Here is a 23,878-nt window from a genome sequence, read left to right on the forward strand (position 1 = left end):
TCGGAAGGACATTGAGATTAACGTGGCAGAGTCGCTGATGGACTCCATTGATAATATGGAGCCGAAAGCTTTGGTGAAGGCTATGGTGGAGTTTAGCAGTAAGACCTTGTTACTTAGTCGACGTGTGGGGTCTTTATATGAGAGGGAGCTGAAGGAAGGTAACCGGACCAAGGTGGAGGAGTTGCAGGATAAGGTGGACAAGCACGCTAAAGAAAAAGAGGCTTGGAAGAAGGAAAAGGAGGAGTGGGAAGCGGAGAGGAAAAGACTTGTTACTTAGAGGGTGCGGTGCCTTGATTCTGAGGAAAAGCTAAAGGGTCGAATTGTAGATGTCGAGGCCGACTACGATGATATCAAGGAGAAACATGATGGGCTGGAGGGTGAACTAGAAGACTTGAAGAGCGGTATAATTCAAGAACATATCAATGGCTTTCAGAAGGGTGTTCGACAAGCGTTACTATTTTATGAGATTGTTGATGTTAATGATGTTAGGTTTGATGTGAATAAAGATGTTGTCGATGGTGTGCTTATAGATGAGGCGGAATCTAGCCTAGAGAGGGATGGGGAGAAGGAGGCGGTCGAGTCCGATGCTGGTGGTAACGAGGTGGTGGAGGACTTCGAGCAGAAGGCAGCTTAGGATTTTTAATTTAATATTTCCAATCTGGTTTAATGATTCTCAGTCTGTAATAACTCGTACATTGCTTTATTTTGATGTTTGCTATGAATGTCGGTTACTTGCGGGTTAATTGCTCTTCATATTTGTGTATGTATGGGATGTTTGCGTATGCTATTGTGTGTTAAGGATGTTCGACCCATGCCACTTACTTGTGATAAGGGTGGGGAACTTTAGACGAATTAACATCAAGTTAAGGGTATTTGACCCAACCGCTTACTTATGATAAGGATGGGGAACTAAAAACGAGTTAACATCAAGTTAAGGGTGTTCGACCCAGGCCGCTTAGTTGTGATAAGGGTGGGGAACTAAAAACGAGTTAACATCAAGTTAAGGGTGTTCGACCCAGGCTGCTTACTTGTGATAAGGGTGGGAAACTAAAAACGAGTTAACATCAAGTTAAGGGTGTTCCACCCAGGCCGCTTACTTGTGATAAGGGTGGGGAACTAAAAATGAGTTCATATCAAGTTAAGGGTGTTCGACCCAGGCCGCTTACTTGTGATAAGGGTGGGGAACTAAAAACGAGTTAACATCAAGTTAAGGGTGTTCGACCGAGGCCGCTTACTTGTGATAAGGGTGGGGAACTAAAAACGAATGTGAAAGTTAAAATAGAGAATAGTCATACAGTTCAGAACCCTTTGTTTTATTCATTGAATCTGGGGTGCCTCGTTAAAACCTCCCTGGCCAAAACCCTCCTTAGGGGAAAAAGACCAGGTGAGGAAAAAGAGTACACCCAGGGTTACAAGTATTCAGTTCAATACAGTATACATTTAACTAAAGTAGAATTTGAGGTGGGATACATTCCAAGTGTTGGGTATCTCTTCCCCAGATAAATGTTCCAGGCGATAAGCTCCTCCTCATGCGTCTTCACGTATGCGACATGGGTTGTCCCAGTTTGCGGAGAACTTGCCATCCTTCTTTCTTGCACTGCTGGCCATTCTCCATACTAAGTCTCCGCTTACGAACGATCGTGGACATATGTTTGCATTATACTTTCTGGCAGCTCTTTCTTTAGCGGCTAAGTCACGTATCTGGGCTTTTTCTCTGAGTTCGGGTAGGAGGTCGAGATGAGTGGCCATGTTTTGATTGTTGTGGGTTGGGTCGTACAGTTCTCGGCGCAGGGATGGTTCGCCAATTTTGACCGGTATCATGGCGTCTGCACCGTACACTAGGCTGAATGGGGATTCGTTTGTTGATGATTGAGGGGTGCACCTGTAAGCCCATAACACTTCTACCAGCTCTTCAGGCCATCGACCTTTGGCATTATCTAATCTCTTACGCAATTCCACTAGGATAACTTTGTTGGCCGCCTCTGCTTGCCCATTTGTTTGTGGGTGCTCTACAGAACTTGTTGTGTGTTTGATGTCCAGACCAGTGTAGAACTTGGCTAGCTCCTTATCTATAAATTGTCGGCCATTATGGGTGATGATAGTATGTGGAACACTATACCTACATATAATATCTTTCCAAACGAACTGTTGAACTTGTTGGGTCGTGATAGTGGTCAGCGGCTTGGCTTCTATCCATTTGGTGAAATAGTCAACGGCTATAATCAAGAATTTCACCTGCCCCTTGCCGGGGGAGAAAGGGCCAAGGATATCCATTCCCCATTTAGCAAAGGGCCATGGGGATAGTATGGAATGGAGTTGTTCTTGTTTCTGGTGGATGAGGTTGCCATGTTTTTGGCATGGTTTGCACTTTCTGACGTAGTCTTGGCAGTCTGCTTCTATAGTCGGCTAGAAGTAACCGGCTCTAAGGATTCTATTGGCCATAGTATGTGCGTCGGAATGGTAGCCACAAATGCCTTCGTGTAACTCTTTAATGATATACTACGCTTGTTCTGTAGTGACACATTTGAGAAGTGGTTGGCCGTATCCGCGTTTGTAAAGGTCATTGTCTATCATGGTGTACCTGGCGGCCTTAGCCATCCAAGTTTTCTCAGCATCTTGAGCGGGGTTACCGGTTTGGAGATATTGGATATAGGGGGTAGTCCAGTTGTGGGCTTGGGGAGGGGTAGTATTGTTGGTTGGGTCGTGGGTTAGGTTGTGGTAGGTATTGTGATGGAAGGCGTGGATAATGTTTGCTGCAATAGGGATCGGTGGCGACTTTTTAATTTGGTGCTGGCTAATTTGGAGAGGATGTCGGCTCTGATGTTGTCAGTTCTGGGGATGTGTTCGATGCGGACTTGTTCAAAGGCGGATTGAATGACTGCGCAGACCAGATGGTAGTATTGTAGAAGGATGGGGTCTTTAATCTGGAATTTGTCATTTAGGTGTCCTATAGTAAGCTTGAAGTCAGTTTTGCTCGTTAACGTCTTGACACCAACTTCGCGAGCAAGGGAAAGGCCGACGAGGATGGCTTCGTATTCGGCTTGGTTGTTGGATGTTTTGAAGGCAAAGTGGAGGGATTTTTCAATGAGGATGTCGTTAGGCCCTTCTAACACGATGCCAGCACCGGTACCTTTCGAATTCGAGGAACCATCTACATGAAGCGTCCATTGGTCCTTTGTGGGTGTTTGCTGGAGGTCATTAACAAAATCTAGGTGGCACTGGGCTTTGATGGGGCCATGGGGTTCGTAACGAATGTTGAATTCCAACAACTCGATGGCCTAGGATGACATCCGTCCTGCTAGGTCTGGTTTTTGCAATATTTTTTGGATTGGGTAGTCGGTTTTGATGGTGATGTTGTGGTTTTGGAAGTATGGGCGTAGGCGACGAGCTGCGTGGACCAAGGACATGGCTCACTTCTCCACCATTTGATACCTGGTTTCAGGATCTTGCAGCGTCCTGCTAACGAAGTAGACAGGATGTTGCGTGCCCTCTATCTCTTGGACAAGTGCGACACTAACGGTATGGTCAGTGGCAGTGATGTACACTAGCAAGGGTTGGCGAGTGTCCGACTTGTGAAGGATAGGTGGTGAGGTGAGAGTGGTTTTTAGTTTCTGAAATATTTGTTCACAGTCGTCTGTCCACGTGAACCGAGCGGATTTCTTGAGGAATTGGACTATGGGTTAGGTTTGTTCAGCCAGGTTGGGTAAGAAGCGGGAGATGGCTGTAATGCGGCCTATGAGGCGTTGGACCTCTTTGATGGTAGTGGGACTGCGCATTTCGATAATTACCTTGCACTTTTTGGGATTGGCTTCTATACCGCGCTGGGTTAACATAAATTCGAGAAATTTACCGCAGTCGACGCCAAATACACACTTGTCCGGGTTGAGGCGAAGGTTGTATTGGCGTAACACGAAGAAGACCGCCGAGAGGTCCTTGGCATGTTGGTGGTGACTTGGAGACTTGACAACCATGTCGTCAACGTATACTTCGACACATTGTCCCATTAGATGGCTGAAAACTTTGTCCATCAGTCGTTGGTAGGTTGCTCCAGCGTTCTTAAGACCAAAGGGCATAACTTTGTAAAAGTAGTTGATGTCATCCGTGATGAAGGTGGTCTTGCTCATATCAGATGCGGCCATAGGGATTTGGTTGTATCCGGAATATGCATCCAAAAAACTAAGTACTTTATTTCCTGCCGCGCCATCAACGAGTCGGTCGATATTGGGTAAGGGGTAGGCATCTCGAGGACAGGCATTGTTGAGATCTGTGTAGTCTACGCACATTCGCCATTTGCCATTGGCTTTCTTGACCAAGACCACATTAGAAAGCCAAGTGGTGTATTGAGCTTCTTCGATAAATCCTGCACTCAGTAACTTGTCGGCCTCAGCTTTAGCTGCTAGGCGTTGTTCTTCGCCAAGTTTACGTTTTTTCTAGGAGATATAGTAGGCTTCTTTGTAGATGGATAGCTTATGGAATGCTACTAGAGGGTCTACCCCAAGTAAGTCAACGGCTGACCAGGCAAAAAGATCCGTGTTGCTGACAAAGATAGGTGTGATGATGGCACACTCATCAGAGTTCAAACCGGTGCCTAGGTTGATGGAGTGGCCATTGGGAAGTTCTAGAGGGGAGGTCTCTTCAACAGGTTCGAGACGAACATCCCGGCCCACTCTGGGGTCTAGATTTTCGCCTGACATGGCGATGCTGGAGCCAGGTGGTCGCTCAATGTGGTTGGTTTGCTGGATTGGGAGTTGTGGGCGCAGGCTAGCCATGTAGCATTCGCGTGCCATACGTTGGTCGCAATGGACGGTGAGGATGTCACCAGAAGGGGAAGGGAACTTCATGGCCAAATGGGGGTGGAGACGACAGCGCCAAGGGTGTTGAGTGAAGGGCGGCCAAGGAGGACATTGTAGGATGTGGGCGCGTCGACGATAAGGAAGCGGATGGGAATGGTTTTGGTTTGGGTTCCATCGCGGAACACGGTGTGAAGGTCGATGTAGCTGCGGGTGGATACTTTTTCACCCGAGAAGCCATAGATTGGTTCGTCATATGGAACCATGGCAGTATCCGGAAGCTGGAGTTTTTGATAGGCGGCCCAGTAGAGAATGTCAACAGAGCTGCCTTGGTCAATAAGGACTTTCTTGACGGCGTAGTTTTCGATTTCAACAATGATGACCACGGGGTCGTCTTGTTGGTGGTCAAGGCCGTGAAAGTCGTCATCTGTGAAGATGATGGGAGGGACGCAACATCTATGATGAGAATGGGTAATGTGGTTGATGGATTGAATATGGCGGAGGTGTTTCTTCCTGGCAGAAGAGGTGGATCCTCCACTAGCAAAGCCTCCAGAGATGGTGTTGATAGTGCCGCGTAGGGGAGGATCAGCGGGGGTGATATCGGTGCGGGTCGGCTGGGGATCCTGATTAGCGGGTTGGGTGGGGCGTCTGTCATGGCGAGAGTCGTGTGGGGGGCGTCTGTGGTCAGATCGAGGGGGGTGACGGGATCGAGAGGGATGATCAACTCTACGAATGAAGCGGAGAAAATGACCAGCACGGACCAGTTCTTCTATTTTATCCTGGAGTGCTTTGTAGTCTTCTGTAGTGTGGCCATGGTTGCGGTGGTAACGGCAATCCTTGGTCATATCTGCATTAAGGGGAGTGGTTGTCTTACGTGGTGGCAGAATGAGGTCAGCTTGTAGGGCCTCATCAAGGAGATGGGATCAGACCATAGTAAGAAGGGCATATCTGGTAAAGCGGGGTTGGTGGGGCTCGCGTGGGCGGGTGTCGGGGCGAGAGGGTTGTGGGGTGGGGTTGGCGGATGTGGTGGCTGCATAGTCATTGCAGAATTTGGTGTGGAAGGTATGCATTTCCTCCATGCGAACATAGTCGGCTGCACGCAACTTAAGTTCGTGCATAGAGGCAGGTGGGTGGAGGTAGACATTGTTGGCGAAAGGGCCAGGTTGTAAGGTGAGCGCCATACATTGGAGGATCATTTCCTGGTTGAGGTGCGGGGTACGAAGGGCTGCTTTGCTGAAGCGATCGATGAATGCTCTGAGTGGTTCACCTTGTTCTTGCCGGATGCCTAGGAGGGAGATCGTGGTAGTTTGATGTGGTCGGCTACCGGCGAAATGGGTGGAAAACATATGGGAGAGGGCGTCGAAGCTATCGATGGAGTAGGGTGGAAGGGTTGTGAACCATTCTAGAGCAGGGCCTTTGAGGGTGGTGGGGAAGGCTTTGCAAAAGACTACGTCTTAGGATGTGTACAAGGCGACATGGGTGATGTAGACTTTGAGGTGTTCGTCAGGGTTGGTTTCACCGGTGTAGCGGTCTAGTGTGAAGAGTTCCCACTAGGTAGGCAGGGGGGTCTTGGCGATGAAGTCGGTGAAGGGATGACGATGCCTAGGTTTTTGTGGTGGTAGCGGATGGGGGGATAGGATGGTGAACAAGAGTGGGAAAGGTGGAGGTGAAGTTGTGAGGGGGGATGTGGGTTACCGGAAGGTAATGTGGGTTGTAAGGTAGGATATGGGTAGTGTGTAGGGTGGTGGGTATGTTGTAGGGGACCTGGGTGGTGGGGCGGGTGGTAGCGGGGGTAGGGGTTACGGTGTGCCCCAGTTGGGTGGTGGGGAAATGAGTGGGATGGGTGGAGGGAATGGGTGTTTGTTGGGTGGTGGTGAAGGTGTGAGGGGTGGGGTTGTATTCACTTTCCTCTTCTATGGGCTGGAAGGCCGGGGACCTTGCAGCCTCAGACGCCTCCTTGGCTTTTCCTTTCAGGGTGGGATCAACTTCGATCTTTCGCCTAAGGTGAGAGTTCTCTTGTCGTAGCGCCTCCATCTCATCAGCGTTGCGTTTCTCCATATCTGCTAGTTCTTGTTGCATCTTCGCCTGGCCGTCTAGGATAGCGGCTAGGTCAGGGGTGATGCTAGCAGGTCCTGAGGGACCAGCATCCGCCTGCTTGTTAACTCCAGCTTTACTGCGGGTTGAAACCATATTCAGAGAAAAATCGGTACTAAGGTGTTGTCTCGTGCCCCACGATGGGCGCCAATTGTTCTTGCAGAGAACAAACAAGATAAGTTAGGCACAAGCGTCACCTTACCCATGTAGTCTGCTATCTCCTCAGTTGGCCTCTTTCCGATTGGTACATTTCGGCTTGGACCCAGGAGGGGTTACTTGCAGAAGGGACTCTGAAGCTCAAGTGAGTCAAAAGCTCTCAAAAGGTCAAATCAGATGATTAATGGAGTAATGAATGTGTACCTTTAATTATTGGGGTCCACGTGTATTTATAGAGCCTTAATTATGTTTGATTACGTCATGGGCTGGACCCTAGTTTGGGTTGTAGGTGGGCCTGGGCCTTGGCCCGGGCCCTTAGTTCGATTATTGCGGGCTTATTGGATGTCAGGGGGCTTTCATTTCGCTAAGTCTTTAGGGACGGTCTGATCTGGTTACTTCTCCAGTTGGTTGATGTCGTCTTTGGCCGTGCACTGTCCTAGGTTGGCCGTTTTGTTATGAGTTTAGGTTTATGCCGGCCCGAGGCGTGTACTTGGGTTGTTTACGGCATATACGTGGGGGTCGTTATTTATATGGTTAAGTTGGCCAGGTACGGTACAAAAAGTAAATGAAAAAATTGTAGAAAAATGAACTATTAAACATATTATATGCAGAGGAAATAGTTATACTTAAATTGTAATTTTAAAAGTATTCTACTTAATTAATTATATATTTAAATTTTTTTTTCTACATGATCATTCATAAAAAAAAAAAATAATGGAGCAGTGGTAAGAAAGTTATGGATTGTATAAAGAACAAAAGATTGTATTTAAATTATGTAAGGATCTAGTTGATTGTTTAAGAGTAGAAGTGTTATAATCAAGACAATGTATGTATATTTTGTTATTTAAGCATAAAACATATAAATAAAACATTTATGCAAACTTTATTTCAGAAAAAATTATTATCTCACTCTTTAGAATATATTTTTTTTTTACTTTCTCTACTTTTCTCTTTACATCTATGCAATACTTGTTCATCCTTTTGTATATTAGAGCCCACCTTAGGGTTCCTGGTGTAAAATAGAATAAGTTTGCCTAATCAGAATTTGTTTTAGAAAAGTCTCATGACGTCTTTTTTGATCAATTGTTTTTTTTATAGGTTCAACTTTCATGTGTGATAGGAGGATCTGGGAACTTGACTTTAAAATGTCAACAAGCTTTAACGAGTAATGAATAAAGTTCTTTATGTTGTAATAGTACCATATCATAAAACATAGCATAAAGTATCTAGATGTGAAGGTGACTTTGTCACCATGATATGCAAATGTTTAAAATGAAGTAGAATACTATTTTAGCTTTTGGTTAACAAAGAATTTTATACAGCAGTTTCAATTCGATATCATTGTTGAGATATTGATATGGTGAATGATGAACTTTGTATTTTTAAGCTATGAAGTTAAGGCGGGTTTTGAATATACTTTTTTATGAGAATAGTTCATTTACTTATATTCCTTACATATTGATTTATGTGTAAAATGAGAGTGTAGTAGATGTTAATTTCTGGCACTTCTGCTCAAGTTACATTTTTCACTCAACAAAAAATGTAGTAGAAAATCAACATTTTATCTTAGTCTCATCTTCACTCAAGTCAAAGATTTTGTTCAACTAAAAATGGAGTAGATAATGAACCTTGGTCCTATTTTCGTTACGAAAATAGAGAATAAACTCAGCCATGCTATCATCTAGGTCTTCGATTAGGAAATGAAATTTTTGTTCAAAGCAAGCAATTTTTACTCAAATTAATTTTTTTGTTCATATTAAAATGGTTCTTTTTTCTTTCTCATTTGTTTATTTGTTTCTGACTAATTTATTTGAATATGAATGTTTGTTAACTATACATATATATGGAATATTGATTATATAGTATATTTTATTTTTCATATAATTTTGTTGTGAATATTTTTCGCACAAACATTTTCTCAAGATATTCGTGAGATATGAAAATTTTTAGTAATATTTACGTACTTTAAGGTCATTGCTAAAATTTTCCAAATCTCTGTTCCTTTTATATAAACGTTACATGTGTGGTTAATTTGGTTATATAAAATATTTTTTTTTAATTTAATCATATTTTTTCATCTAAATATATAAATTTTTAATTCTTTTAAAGAATACAATTTTTCTCTCTCTTTTATTTCTGACTCTTAAATTTTTGTTTTTTATTTCATGTCTAATTGTATTTCCTGTATGTACTGTTTCATGGTACAGCAGGATTCTGTTCTTGAATTTTATTGGTTACAGCGTGCTGTAATGTGTAAGCTCCACTTTATTTTCTGTCTTCTATTTTAAAGGTTGTCCCAAAGGGAAAACAGACCTTAAGTCTGTCATAATCCATCCATTCCTCTCATTTTACAGAAAACACATTCGTCAAGCTCTCCCCTTTTCGCAACGGGAAGCTCTGCTAGGGTTTAGTCCCAACTCTTGGTCTAGTAAGCTCAAGCACGTTTCACTTTGTGTAAGTTGTTCCTATCCATACACTTTGTTTGCCAGTTAAACTTGTTTTTTTCCACTAGGGATAACCGTAGTAATCTATCCTTGCTCCACTCTCTTCATCTTCAGCTCACTAAACTGCCTTAGGAACTAGTGCACCTTAGTTCGTGTCCAAAACCTCCGTTAGTAGCTCTTTCCAGGTAAGGGAAGCTAGGGTTTATGTTTTTAAAGTTATTTTGCCAATTTTTGGTCTGTTGTATGGTTGTGATGCTTGAATGAGGTTGTTGGTCGAATAAAAATGTATAGTGTGCAAGTATGTTTGATTGATGTGGCGCTACTCTTTTTCTACACTGCACACCTTTTGTAAAATGAAGATTTCTACTACTTTAACCGTTGGATTGAGCTGAGATTTTAACAGCTGATCCTTAACACATAATTCTTGACTTTGACCGGTCAGATCTTTAATCAGAGCTCTCTGTTGAGAGGAGTTTTTATCACAAGGTCACTGAATTTGTGTTGTTGACAACACTGCACACTTTTCGTAAAATGAAAGTTACTACTCCGTTAACCGTTGGATCGAGCTGATATTTTAACAGCTGATTCTTAACATATAGCTTTTGACTTTGACCGGTTCGATCGTGAATCAGAGATCTGTAGTAAGAGCAATTTTTATCGCAAGATCGCTGTAGTTTGGTTGTTTCTCTAATCTTGAATGGTTATTACTGGCTTGAATCTAATTGTTATATTAAAAGCATGTGATAAATGATTATGCATGAGTGATGTGATTCATGGATTGTGGATGATGGGTTTGGTATGAACTTGGCATGTGATTTAAATGAGATGGTTGGTATCAAGGAGACATGGTATTGATATGAAATACAAATATATATTCACTGTTTGGGAATGATGAGTTGGTATGGATTCAACATTTGGTTATGAATGAGAATGGGTTGTAAAAGTTGGCATGAGATATTGTGTATGGTAAACATTACTTGATTGATTGAACATGATTGGTCTGTGGTCAGTGCGTAATTCCTTGAAATCTCTAGGTGAGATTTCAGGGTCGTGCTTCAGTGGTCGGGACGTAATTCCATGGCCCCTGTTAGTGGGTGTCCATGGTGGTGCCCCATCTATATAATTTGGTAAGGATTCAAGGTAAGGATTGCATCCTGACACTCTAAGGAGTCAGTTAGTCTCACTTAGAGCGGACTGATTCCTGTGGTGAGAGTAGCAGGAGGCCTGAAATTCATTAAGGGTTAACCTTGTGTGTGAGGGAATTGATTCATTGTAACACTTGTAACACTTGTAACACATAGCTCGGGGGTGAGCAGAGGTATCCACCACAAGTGCGAGCATCCGCTGAATCCGACCAGATTATATGTATCCGGATGAGTCGAGTCGAGTCTTAGTGGAAGGTCATAACATGCTTGGGTGATGTATGTATAATTGACTGTGAAAGTATATCTGATTGCATGACAAAACCACTTGTGGCTCTAGCTTACCCTTCTGTTATTGTTGTGTGTTCTGCTATGTGGTACTCTCTTTTGCGATGATCATCAACTTGTTGATGTGAGCAGATGCGAGGAACACCCGTGGTCAACAGGGAGGTGATGGTTCCACTGCTTAGCCTTAGGATTGACTTCTGCTTTTGGACTTTTCTTTAGGGCTATGGCCTATGTACACTTTGCTCTTTAGTATTCTGTTAAATTTCGTTAAGTCCTTGGATTCTTGGTTGTATCTGGCATCATGGTGTGCCTTAGTTTCTCCTAGCATTTTTGGATATTGTAAGGAGTAACGTTTATACTCCAGGACTTGTCTTTAAATTTCTATTTGTGTGGCATTTCATTTAAATTAAAGTTATTATTTAAATGGGATGTTACATAATGTGTTGATCAAAAGACGCAATAATATAAAAAAAAGGCTAGAATGCGAAATATGTCAATAAGTTTGCGAAATCATATGAAAGTGAAAAGAATAGAATGAAGCAAGAATTTAAAAAATGAAAGGAAGGAAAGGAGAATAATACTTCTAAGATAATTCAATTTCAGACTATTATATATATATATATATATATATATATATATATATATATATATATATATATATATATAATACTGTGGCAATTGATCGGGGTCTAACTCGATACTCAAAGCCAGATATTAAACAACTAAAAGTTGACTTAAAGACTAAGGACCCAAAAATTGGACCTAAATTCATTCTATATTTAGTTTAAATTTTATTATCTTTGTAATCTTTTATGATATCTCTAGAAACCGAACTATGAAAGAATCAAGTTGTATTATCCAGATTGAAGGAGATCTCCAATAAGTCGAGGTATCAAGTACCACATGGAGTCAGAAAGGCAGATCTCCAATAGGCCAAGTGTCACATCCCAGTCGAATATTACTAATTTAAAATAATTTTAATATATAATAAAACAAAACTGCATTCATTATATTGTCTTTCCCAAAAGGCATGAAAATTTAAAGTCAGACATCTAGTGTCGTAGTAATAATAACTATAAATTAAAACTAAAAAGTTTTTACAACTCTAGAAGCTAAATAAAAAAAAAAATCTAAATTACAAAATAGCATAAATAAGCTGAAATCATAAAAATCCCCATGCTACCCCACTTCGATTTATGCCTCACCAGAGCCACTTACAACATCATCTGCTCCTTGTAAAGAATTACACGATCATCACCCAAAACTAATAGTATAAATATAAATATAAATATAAATATAAACATCACAATTTAACTATACTCACAAACATCAGAGAAACTTTATCCTCTGATTCCACACCACATGCCACTACCATGTTATCCATGCTTTACATGTTTAGATGATAACCTCAACATACCTTTTGCTGTCACCACCTACAAGCCACAACTTGTAGAACACGTGAGGGAATTCATGATACAGACCACACTCTGCAACGCCAAGTGGAGTTTCCAATACGAGCCACAGTTCGTATTCTCGACACAAGATTAACACATCACTGTCCATAACCTATGATTGCTCAATCAAGTGGAGACCCTCCGTACAAGCCACAATACATACACATACTCACACCGACAACACACACCATTTTGAGCTACAACTCAAGGAATGTCTAGTGTTCATCCTCCATCCTGAGCCACAATCCCGAGCCACAACTCAAGGGATGCCATTCCGAGCCACAACTCAAGGAATGCCACGTGTTTACCCTTGATCCCGAGCCACAACTCAAGGAATACCATTCCGAGCCACAACTCAAGGAATACTCTAGCAAGTCAATCTTTAAGGTATCACCCAAAGCCTTGTAGACCACGCACATCTAAATCACACAAGTCCTTGCCCATGCATTATCGCTTGGCACTACTCTAGAGCCGCCAAGCGAAATCCCGTTGCAGACCGCCTAGTGGAACCCATATGTCGCTAGGTGCCAAGTGCCTTAGAATCACTATGCCTCTATAGGTATCGCTTGGCGGGACAAACCTCACCGCTAGGCGCCACACACTTTAGTGCCACTAACCACACAGTTGTCGCCTGGCGGGACGTCCACATCGCCAGGCGCTAAGCGCTCCAGTGCCCCCTTTGGTTTTATAGCTAACCACTCACCACAAACACCTACCACAAATACCCAACTTGCACCAGCACCCAACCACACTCATTTTGCTGCCCTTTTTTAGCGTCGCTTGGCAACGCCTATTTACCGCTAATCGGTGCATCAAAGTTCTTGGCATAACTCTGATTTCCACACCATGAATAAATTTGAACACTCACCCCACTCGACTCAGTCCCACAGTTGATCCGATTTCCATCAATATGGTATTTCCAATAGTTAGCTTTATCAAATTTACCACCTATCGCTATGTAATTTCACCCCTTTCACCTACAAACCTACTACCAATTAGATCTCCTAAAATCCCCATGATCCCACATAATTCTTCAACCTCATAACCACTGAAATCTCAACCCAGTAATTACCTTCTTCAGGTCTTCATAGATTCACGCAAAATCACGAGAATCTAATCCCCTTGTGGATCAACAGTACCCGAGACTACCAAACAACCCATATCAACAACGAAACCCGCATCGCCTGGTGACCACCCTTTTTCGCTAGGTAGTTTCTAGGTAAAACCCAGAAAATAGGCACATAATACATGAGTTGTCTGGCAAGTGTGGAAGACCCGCTAGGTGGTTTTTGGGAAAAATCCGAGAATCGTTCAGAAAATCCAAAAAATGCATAACGAATGACATACAACATTTCATGCATCACAAGATCAATTTAAATACAAACAGTACAAAATCTCAGCTCTCCTAACCTAGATTCCTTGCTCAAACTTGATAATTTGGAGTCTCCTTTGGATCAACTATGGCCTCCTTTGCTACAACTCCCACACCTTGTAGCAACGTCTCACGAATTCAAGTTTACGTATTCAGAGTCCTTTCCTCACAACACTCACTAATTCTTCCTCAATTGGTTTCTTAACTCTACCTTAATTAAGCTTAATGACTAGAAAACACAAATTGCATTAAAATTGGTTTTTATTTCCATTCAAAACCATTACTACATGGCTTTTCCAACCCTTCCATCTACCTCTTTAAACGGCTAGGGTTTCTGCTTCTTCACAATCATGCCAAAACGAATTTTGGAAAAAGGGAACTTATTTTGCTTCTACCAAGATTCGAAGACACAACCATCCATTTTCAAAACAAATGCACAACAAATTCAACAAATTCATGTTTCGAGATAATTCCTATAAATCTAGGATTATATTATCACTCAACCAATTCATGTTTCAAGATTAAAATAATAAACAATTAAAATCCACACAATTAGCATACACAGGACTTGAACCCAAGTCCTCTCAACATGCCCAAATACTCTCAACAACTTAAGCTAGTACTATTCCACATCATAAACCCCAACATTAAATATCATAAAGGTTCTCACTACTCACATTTATTAATTAATTAAATTTCTCAAGTCTTACGACAAGGTATCATGTAACAAAGCGAGTTAAAAAGGAAAATCTCCAATAGACCAAGGTATCACATAACAAAGCGAGTAAGAAAGGAAGATCTCTAATGGACTAAGCTATAGTTGTTTACGATGTCTAGTTCTTATGCATTTATTATAAGCCGGTGTAAGGGAATTATTATTTCTTATGGTAGTTATTATTTCTAGATGGTTATTATTTTAAAAGGAGCTTTGAAAAGATATATCTCAAAAAAATGTATAAAAAAGAAGACTTGTTATTTGCTTATTTGACTATACATAAAACATTAACTGCTATGACCAAGGGACGGAACTATTTTGGCATAAATGTGTTATTTGTTAAGGTTGAAATACTTATTGACTTTTGTCTTCAGTTTAGCTTTTTCTTAGCTTTATCGAAACAAATTGGCACCCATCGTGGGCTACGTCCTTAAGGAAATCCAAGCTACGTGCTTGAAGAAATCTGGGCTATGTGCCTAATGAAATTCGGGCTATGTGCTTGATGAAATCTAAGGTACATGCCTGATGAAATTTGGGTTGTGTGCCTGATGAATCCGAGATACGTGTAATGGATTCAAGCTATATGCCTGATGAAATCCGGGCTACATGCCTAATGAAATCTGAGCTATGTGCTTGATGAAATATGGATTACATGCCTGATGAATCCGGGCTACGTTCTTGAAGAATCTGGACTACGTACTTGATAATATTTGGGCTAAGTGCTTGATGAAATTCAGGCTACGTGCCTGATGAATCCATGCTACACATGAGCTGAGGAAAGATGTCTAGCCTAAGAATTAATTTTGGCTATGTGCTTAATAAACAATAGCATAGAAGCTTACGGAGCATAGCAGAACATCTACCTAATCAAATTATTTTGCATGATGACATCATGAACGATAGTCTACATCAATTTAGTCTGCTGAAGGGAATTCTAGCACAAGGCATGATCGATGCAAGTCAATATATGTATGTTTGGTTTAAGTCAATATAGAAAAATATTGTCATAATTTATAACTGTGGGTTTGTCTCTTAGGCAACCTCCTTCAGATAAATAAGGGAAATAATTTACAACTCAAGGCTCGTCTTTTGGACGACCTCATTCAGTATAGATGCTAGTAAAAATTTATGACTAAGGGCTCGTCTCTTATACGACCTCCTTCAGATGAATAAGGGAAGAAATTTACAACTAAAGGCGTGTCTTTTGGGCGACCTCATTCACTATAGGTGCTGGTAAAAATTTATAATGTTAAGAGCTCGTCCAAAGGACGACCTATTCAGTATGAATATGAGTAAAAATTTATAATACTAAGGACTCGTCTTTTATACGATCTCATTCAGATCTCATTATGTTTGGATACTGGAAAGAATTTAAAAATAAGGGCTTGTCCTTCGGAAGACCTATTAGGAAAAGTTAACAATCTAATATTGAGGGCTTGTCCTTTGTAAGACCTATTCAGTGCAAATATTAAGAAAAAATTATAATACTGAGGGCTCGTCCTTTGGATGACATGTTCGATGAAAAAATACTAAGAAAAAAGTTATGGTCTAACACTAAAGGCTCAACTCGAGGTAGGTCGACATCCTACTTAACCAAAGACTGTTTAAAAAAGGTTAACATCCTACACATCGGGTAGGCGATACTCGATAGCAAGAAAATTGTACTATAGGAGTCGGACAAGCCGACACCTTAACTTCCACAAATAAGAAATACACCAAATACATGGGAGTATAACGAAAATGCTATGCTATGTACTCAGGAAACTAAGAAAGCCATGAACTACCTGAATTAACAAAAGGACATGATACTCGTCACATATCTCGCATACAACATGGGTTGCCCACACCATGGCAAAGCCAGGCAACCACTTGGAACCACCAACCAAAAATATAAATGGACACGAATGTCGCACTAAGCACATTGAAAGACGACATGGAAACAAATAACAGATATGGCAGACACAACGATACGCCAACATGTTTGTGAACCTCTCCTACCTTAGACAAAATAGAATTAATTGTAGAACGTCTAAAAAGGATTATGCCTACAGTGTAGGCCCAATTAGACCTGGTCAAACCCAATTAGACCTGGTGAAACCCAATCAGACCTTATCAAAGGCCTAAAGCTTGGGCCCATAAAAATGAGAAAAGTGTTAAAAAGTCAATTGGATATCTATAAATATAGGTGGACCTAGGTAATTAACAGTACGTGATTCCTTAGTATCTTAATAAGAGATTTAACTTTTGAGAGCTTTTGTTAACTTGATCATCGGAGCCCCTTTTTACAGGCACAACCCTATCCCATGATCTCCATAAGAAAGACAACGATGGACACTTAGCGGACGAACAAGATAGTTGAGAATCCACTTGAGGTATCTGAAGTCTGTGGTAACATATTGTTTGGGTCTCATAATAATCTCGTATTGTCCATGTAGGAACAATTATTGCCCACACACCGTGGGGCTCTACTGATATCTTACAAAGCATAATCCAAAGATTTCTCTAGATGGTTTCCCACACGTAACCAAGTAGTAGGAGCGAAAGATGCCAGACCATCACAGTTCGACTTAGCCACAATCCTTCAGGGACGAGCTAAGATGCAACAAGAGTTCACCGAGTTTAAGAAGCATAACACAAAATGAATGAAGGCCATACGGCAGGAGAACTCTCGTCTCAGAAGGAGGATAAAGGTCGAGACAACTAACGACAAAGATAAAGAGAAGGTGATTCATGTTGAGTCGAAGACTCCCCTGTATAACAACACTCACATGACTAAAGAAGAAAGCAAATACAACCCTACCCCTCGTACCATAACCACCACACATGTCACCGCCACCCATAGGACCAAACGTCGACATCCATTTATCGATGGCATCACCAAAACCCCACTTCCCAAACACTAGGAAAAAGCCCTTCTCTTAGAATAGTATGATAGTGACACAGATCCAAATAAGCACATGAAGATCGATGTTAGAATACAATAATTGGTTTGTTCATTTGATTATTGTTGTAATTTATATTTTTCTATGTCTTTTATATCTAAAACAAGTAAAAGTAATGAGTTTTACATTGTAGCAAGTTAGCACGATATTAAATCTACATGACATATCAATCATATGAGTTCAAGGGTTTTAATTTTAATTAAGAAAGTACTTTGATTAAATTTGGAAACTTTTATGCGATTGAATGCATTTTTGTCAATGATTGAAAATGTACTTTGATTAAAGGTGAAAACTTTAACAAGAATTAATCTAGATTGTACTTTGATTAATTAACTTTTTACTCGATATTAGAGGTAAAAGAATAGACATCATTATGCTTAATATTATTTAATTGAAAATGTATTTTGGTTAAATTTACTATTATTAATCTACAAAGTTCTTACTTTTGATAATGTACTTTGGTTAATAGTGAGAACGCCAATAAATTAATTGAGAATATACATTGATTAATTTGCAAATCTACAACAATAATTAATTGAGCAATACTCTTTAGATAATCGATAATGAATCTATTTTGAAAAAGCAGTGGAATCACTCTATTTTATTTATCATTATTTATTATATCTTTTTATTTTTATCTTCTTCTATTATTTTTCCCAATATTATTTAAGTAATGCCTTTTGCATAGTTTTTATAAGAACTAATTTGTTAAGAATCAATATCGTGTTCGTTGGGAGACGACTTATAATTGACAACGTCAACGATGATAGGTTCCCTTACACCAAAACACAAACCAACAATACATATAGTGCTTACCCCAAATACAATGAATATGTCCTCAAATCTTCATCTTCCCAAAAACCACAAAAGTGCTACAAAAGAAAACTAGCAAACTTTTGCTCTAGCCAAGGTTCGAACTAACCACCATTAAATTCCAAAAACAAACACTCTAAACCAAACAAATTATCACAACAATAGGTTCCCTTACACCAAAACATAAACCAACAATGCATATATTACTTACCCCAAATACATTGAATATGCCCTCAACTCTTCATTTCCCACATACCACAAAAGTAATAAAAAGAAAACTAGTATAGTTTTGCTCTAACCAAGGTTCAAACTTACCACCATTAAGTTCTAAACATACAGTTTAAACCAAACAAATTATCACAACAATGATGATAGGTTCCCTTACACCAAAACTTAAACCAACAATGCATATACTACTTACCCCAAATACAATGAATATGTCACACTCTAAACCAAACAAACTATCACATTTATCTTGCCCTACACATACACATAAACAACAACATGACAACAATTATACACTTACATGTCACATCCAAAACAGTTATAGAAAAATGAATATATCATATGTACATGGCAATAATTGATCACACAACCTTAACCACAAACCATAACAAAGAGCTCAAACCAATTGTTCTAATCTTTCTTTTGGTATAAATTATTATTCAATAAATTTAAATAATATATCCTACGTCCAACCTTCCTTTCTTGCAATTTTCATTATTTTCCCAGGTCATACACAAGACAAAAGATAATGACAAGACAAGAAGAAATTTAACTTTATATTATGGCAAAGAGACTTGGAGTTGGTGTTGCAAGCTGATAGGTGGTTGCTTAAGCCACAAGCCAATTACACCTTAAAACAATATGACTCTAAAATAGTTTGTTGTTGGATTAAGGAGCTTAGAATGCTAGATGGTTATTCTTCAAACTTGGGAAGATGTGCTAATATTGAAAAGTCATGATTGTCATGTATTAGACGTTACTCTCTTTTGTTTCAACTCATTGCCAATGTACATGTTAAATCCTCTAATAGAAATTAGTCACCTATTTAAAGACTTGTGCTCAACGACATTAATTAGGGATTCACTAAGAAAGCGGGCGGAAAATATTTCACTTATTATTTACAAATTGGAAAGAATATTCCTTTCTCAGTTCTTTGATTCAATGGAGCATCTTCTTATTCATCTTTCATATGAAACATGGCTTGGCGGACTAGTGCGGTATAGGTGGATGTATCCGTTTGAAATGTGATAACCCATTAGTACTATATCCCCGTATCCGAAGATGACATAAACTGACAATATAAACTCTATAAACCCAGGATCTCAAATAAAGAGAACATAAACTCATAAATTAATAAAAGAGAGTGAAATCGAAAGAAGAAAGGAGAAGAAAAGAGACTCCAAAGGTATATTTTTAAAATAAAGATAAGAAACATATTTAAAAGTGGAGAGAGGAGTTGAGATGACAACAACGGTCAAACGGTCAAACTATTGTTGTAACTACCAAATCAAAATTGGTTCAACAGTAATGAATCAAAACTGTTGTTTGCAACTTTCATAGTTTGTAATAATAATTAAAACATTGATTTTACAACACTATGACCTGTTCCCCATACTGCATGAAGTTCAATGATAAGGTTTTCTTCTTCTTGTGAGAATTTTCCTCTCTCTAAATCTAGAATATGCGATGGTTAGAGTTAGAACATCAGTTGGGAAGGTCGATACCGTGCGAACGCAGATGAAAATAAATGGGAGGAGCTATATGGTTACGCATGAGGTGGAGACACAATCACCAAAAACTAAAACGTGCAACTGCATATGTGTGATTGGTGATTCGAGGGTTCTGTGCAGGAAGTTTTCGGTCATAAAGAGTCTCAGCACAATCCTATCGTGCTAGAGACGGTCACCAGAGGGGGAAAACAAAGCCGACGACACAAACGAAAATCCTTTTTTAAATGTTGCAGAACCAATACATTTTGGGTATCTCCTGCGACAATCATTTTGTCTCAGTAATGCAAGCATGGAAAGGGAAATTACGTCTTGGGTGAATCAGAAACCTATGTATTTTGACTGAAGCTTTGAAAATAACTTGTTACCACACACAAACTACAAGGTCTCACAGTCTTATTCGTATTTTCAAATAAAAATGTATTGATTCCACCGTTAATTAGGAAGACCACTATGTATATTACATGAGCAGGCAAAATATTTATTAGAAATGCAATCAGCAACTAACCTTCGTGATGAATCACAGCAAATTTGCTCCAATTTTCTAGCTTCCTAGCATAGAAGATACAAACTAAACAAGTTCAGCTGCACCCTGACTTTCCTAACGAAGAAAAGTTATAAAAAGAATAAAATATCAATCACAAATAATTAAACATACAAGATAACTTCTATCTTGTAAACAAAGATTTCGTTAAGATGGAAGACAAAGATATAATTGAAAGAAGGGATCTCAAAACTGAAGAAATTGAGGCTGAAAAACAAAAAAAAAAGAAACATGCAATGCATACAGACGAGTACTTCTCTTTCTGCACCTTAATCATAATACAAGAATTTTAATACAAATGTAAATGAATACAGGTATAAGAGGCACAAAGTCTTTAAGAAGGAAAAGAGTACAAAGGATATCTAATTTTTATTAGTTTAGTACTATAATTTAGGTTGAAAAATAAATACACTGCAGACGGTCATCACCACTGACCTCATGATAAGAAAATAAATGATTCCATCACGACAATCACCAACTGCAATTCTTGTAAAATGTGCACTCAAAGATGTTATCATGTGATGCGTCCTTCCCATAGCATACCTTCTCACTTTTTTTTAGGATTGTCATTAGGGAAACCACAAACATAGAACTGAATAGCAAGAAAGTAACCTATTTTAAGTGATCAACCTTAACTAATTCTTTCTTTTAGAAATAAAGTATTATCGAGAACACACGAAGTCATTTAGTACTTTCAAGCAATTTAAAGCATTTGATAGAATGTATTTAATGTTGACATCACCGGAAACTGAAACATGTGAAGACACTTCATTAGTAGAATTGAAAACCCCATGTTCAAAATTTTTATTCCTGAAAAAGTTATTACTGCATACTTAGTAGTATCTCAGTCATACATATGATTGACTTACAAACTAACGCCACTGCCATGTATTTCTTTCTACATTTAAAATATCTGTTATATGATTTTTCTTTGATTGGTGATAATACAAACCATTAAAGAGAATGATATCACCATCCTTATGCTTAACGGTAGCAGATTACTAAAATCACTTGTTAATAGTTTAATATATATATATAGATTGGCAGTACAATTGATGCCAAAACTTTATTCTGTCGAGTTATCTTCTGCTGAAAAGTGAAAAGCATTTTGGATTCTAAATTTTGTTTGGAGCTTGCCAACTTACATATTTTGATATCCTCACTTTTTTTTTAGATTGTTTAGATGATGTTATTAAAAATAATGAAAAGTGAAAAATATTTTGGGTTCTAATTTTTCTTTTGGAGATTCTCTATTGTGTTGTTGACCGGCCTCAGGTATTTTGAGCTCAAGAGTCAAGATGAGCGTGCTTTATCATCATTCTATTCTAAATATATGATTGAGCTTAGCATGTACAAAGTATATGAACATAATCTGATATTTTCTTTGGCATGAAACAGGTGAATGAGTAACAGGGTGTTAGAGATAAATACATTACTCTGACTTTCACTTACCTTGAATTGAGGGGGCAATCTTGGTTGAGAGTAATGACCTGTGGCCACAACAACACCTCTTCCACCACCTTCTCACTGTTCTTATCTACGCTTCTAACAATCCATTTCAAATCACTACTACAGACACCATAATCCAACTTCCCACATGATCCACCCTTGTATTGAACCTTATGATCTCTCTCAAGCCAAAGTATTCACAGAAGTCATTTATGTAGAGAAGAAGCTCTGTGTGGCAGGGGAACCTTCTCATGTCTCTACCCTTCTTGACCAAATATGGAAAATCAGAGAACCCCGTGGTTTGATATAAAACTAGCATTTGTACCTATGCAATATACGAGAATTTGAAAAGAAGAGCAGAGAGAGACATAAGTAAGCCCATGCATCCAAATTCACACCATTTCGACAGAGTCAACCCAACAATACATGCACCCTCAATCTATTGTAACCTGTCACATTCTAAATTTGCCTGCCATATGAAGAATAGATCCTGATGATGATAGAAAATTGCTAATTGAAGCTCTGCTTCTTCAAGGCCAGCTATTCTGATAAAAAAAATGTTGAAACTAGGATATAATTTTGATGGATTGCTGGTTGTAGTTACACTTAAGATACTGAGAACATGGTTACTAAATGCCTAAGGAATTAGAAGTTTAAATATGTATGTTTTGAAAAAATGCAACTGAATTACTCTCCTTTTTATGCTACATGGCAAAGCTAACTTTCCAGTTATTCTCCATAATTCTTTTCTATTATTAACATTGTATTCAAATACATTTTACCCCTCACAAACCATTCAAATACATCTCAATACTTCTAGTTCACAAAAATTCCATATATTTAATCTTCGGTAACAGAGAGCAAATATATAAAGTAGTGTGAGAATTGAGGTATACCCCCGAGCAAAATGTAGTTCCTCGATTCAGACAAACTTTAGTCGATATTTTAGTAGCAGTCAAGGCTTCCTCCATGCTAGCTCCGGATGCAATCACAGCACAGACACAATTCCAGCTCTAGGTGTAGAGTATGAGTGACACACATTGCATTTCTCACTACAAATCCATACTTAGCCGTCATAAGGGTTTTAGTGGCAGAATTTCTCACCATAACCCATGCTTAATCATGAATAGATTTTTGGTTGCAAAAGGAGAGAAATCAATAGAATTAAAAATTACAAACCATGACACTAAATCAAGAAGCGTTCAGTAGAATAGAAAATTACCACTGCATTCAAAAGACATTATCAAATAGGTCACGTTGCTTGCTTCAGAGGGAGATGTGAAATCTCACATGCTTTGAATATTGAAAAGTTTACCAGAAATGCACATATCTCTCTGAATGCTTTAAGAAATTTCACAAGCTTTCTCGAAATTTTATACAATAAAATAAATAAAGAAACGACAGGCCATTGCTTATGAGCACAGAACTAGAAATCACGCAAAAAATGGTACGAAAGCAGATTCTAAAACATTCAAATTACATCTTAAACAACAGATGATGAGATGATGATAGAATAGATCCTGATGATGATAGAATAAAACAACAGAAATAACCATTTTTTAGCGGTTTAATATAACCGTAACAAAATACCACTACAAGAATTTATAATTTTAATTGGGGTTTATTATTTGGTGTTATAAGACATTCGGTCATTTATTGGGCGTATATAAGATTTTCAACTATTTCAGAAAAAATTATAACTCCATTCTATACTAGTTCTAAAATATTTTCTCAACCCATGACCACTACCGATCAAGCGTCATCAATTTCAGTACCTATTTCAATAGGAGAAAATTATGATTTTTGGAGTGTGAAAATGAATACATTTTTTTCGCTCTTAAGATTTTTGGGACATTATAGAAGAGGGATTCACTATTCTATAAGACACCTCCACTAGCTCAAAAGAAGGTGTTGAAGAAAAACAAGCAGAAAGATTCAAGGA

The sequence above is a fragment of the Vigna unguiculata genome, chromosome 10, assembly GCF_037176805.1.
Source record: "Vigna unguiculata cultivar grain cowpea cultivar isolate G323 ecotype 2 chromosome 10, ASM3717680v1, whole genome shotgun sequence".
Classification (NCBI taxonomy): domain Eukaryota; kingdom Viridiplantae; phylum Streptophyta; class Magnoliopsida; order Fabales; family Fabaceae; genus Vigna; species Vigna unguiculata.